The sequence below is a fragment of the Callithrix jacchus genome, chromosome 14 (assembly GCF_049354715.1).
Source record: "Callithrix jacchus isolate 240 chromosome 14, calJac240_pri, whole genome shotgun sequence".
Lineage (NCBI taxonomy): Eukaryota > Metazoa > Chordata > Mammalia > Primates > Cebidae > Callithrix > Callithrix jacchus.
In genome coordinates this window covers 5,237,442-5,239,866 of record NC_133515.1, presented here as the reverse complement: position 1 = coordinate 5,239,866, position 2,425 = coordinate 5,237,442, and positions in this window count along the sequence as shown.

Below are 2,425 nucleotides of genomic sequence, written 5' to 3'. Positions count from 1 at the left end.
TAAAGGAAGAAACTATTGGTACATGGAACAATTTGGATAGACGTCAAGGGTATTATGCTGAGTGAAAAAAAAAGCCAGTTTCATAAGATCATGTATTATATGATTCCATTTGTGTAATGTTCTCAAAACAATAAAATTATAGAGATGAGAAATATTAGAGGTTGCCAAAGGTTAGAGATGGTGGAAGAGAGAAGAAAAGAGGGGGTGGGTTTGACTCAAAGGCAGGAGCACGAGTGGTCTTGGAGATAGAACAATTCTGTATCTCAATTGTGCTGGTTACAGAAATCTACATGTGACATAATTGCATAGAACTACACACACACAAACACACAAACAAGTGCATGTAAAACTCATAAAATCTAAATAAACTCTATGGATTGTACTATTATCAGCTTCCTGGTTTTGATGTACTATAGTTATGTAAGATGTTACTACTTGGGAAAACTGAGTAAAGGATACATGGGACCTCTCTGTACTGTTTTTGCAACTTCCTATCTATATCTTTGAATCTGTAATTATTTCAGATTTAAAAGTTAGAAACAAACAAAACCAAATTTGCTTTGTGCCTTTACAGAGTCTGAAGCCTTCACCACTGACCAGCAACTTACCATGCAATTTAAGTTGCTCATCATGAACTGGCTGTTGTCTGATCACTGAGCCATAAAGTTGCATGTGCACAGCAACACTCCATCATCAAATGGAAGTGGTATATATGAAATTGAACTGGAGCAGGTTCTAAATCTGCAAGCAATTGCGTGTCTTCTCCATGTCCATGGCCCCTGCTATTGCTACATTATCCTCCCTCAACCCCTACCCACAGCTTCATTAGGAATTACCTATGACCAATTGCCTGAAGAATAAAACTCTTGGACTTGGTTTACACATGGTTCTGCATGATCTGCAGATATCACCTGAACATGGACAGCTGTAGTGCTGCAATTCCACTCTGGGATGGCTCTGAAGGATGGTAGTGATGGGAAATCCTCCCAGTGGGAAGAAGATAAGAGTAGTGTACCTGGTTGTTCATACCTGGTCAGAAGTATAGATCCATACTTTTTCATGAGCAGTGGCTAATGGCTGGATGGTCAGTACTTGAAAGGAACATAATGTGACAAGGAGGTCTAGGTAACCGGTACGTGAATGGACTTCGGCCCAAAATGTGGAAGATAATTATTTCCCACATGAGTGCTTATCAAAGGGTGACCTCCACAGAGGATTTTAATGAGATGGGTAGAATAACTCATTTTGTGGGTGTCAGTCAGCCTCCTTATCCAGACAAATGGACTCGTGAATAAAGGGCTAGGGATGGAGGTTACACATAGGGTCAACATGGACTTTCACTTGCCAGGGACAATCTAACGACAGCTCCTGATATGGCATCACTTCTGGGGTCTCAGCCAGCTATCTGGTTGTAAGTGAATTACATTGGACCATGGAAAGGGCAGCGCTTTGTTCTCACTGGACTAGACACTTAGGATACGGATTTGTCGTTCCTGCCCACAGTGCTTCTGCCAAAACAACTAACCCTGGACTTAATACTTTAGTATTTCACACACTGTTGCCTCTGACTTAGGAACTCACTCCACAGCAAATGAAGTGTGGCAGTAGGTCCTTGCTCATGCAATTAGCTGGTCTTACCATGTTCCCAATTACCCTGAAGCAGTTGGCTTTACACATGGGTGTAATCAATCTCTTTTAATTTGGCCAACTCAAGATGTAAAAGGTCTGTTGAAAATGGTGTGCATCAGAATAGCCTGAGCTGAAATAAATTGTCTATTTTAGCAGAGAAAATGGGAACAGAATAGAAGAAACAATTGTGTTCCTCTTGATAATGTTTAACTCTAGCTTGTCAGTATTTTCACTCTTCTGTATGTTTGAAAATTTTTATGCTAGACTTGAAAACCAGAAGCTTGTCTGAGCAGGCTACCCTCTTACAAGACACTGTACCCTTCCTTCTGTGTTGCAGGTGTCTGGGTCACTCGGGTAGGTAGATGGTATAGAGGCAATTAAAAAAACAAAAACAAAACCAAACATGGCCCAGGGCTGATATATGCATGTGCGACCAAACTTTAGAATCAGTATGAATCCACAAGTGCGCTGACATGCAGGTCATTTAAATGCTTAATCTAATGAAACTCAAACATTTACTGGAGTTGGGAATGAGCACTTTCTCTACACTCCTCGTCTTATTCGTCCCCTGGATCCTCATTGCACTTGGTCTCTCCCCTTCCGTGCTCCTATGAACGTCGCCGGGGTCCGCAGTGCCAGTTCGGGTAAGCCCACGGTCCCCAGCCAGCGGACCTCTCCCGAGCCCTTGAAAGCGCAGCCAAATTCACCTAGCCGGTTCCGCCCTCTTGCAGGCGCTCGCTGAGCCCCTCAACGCCAGGCCGCTGGTCCAAGCCCCGCCCTCGGGTCCTAACGCGAA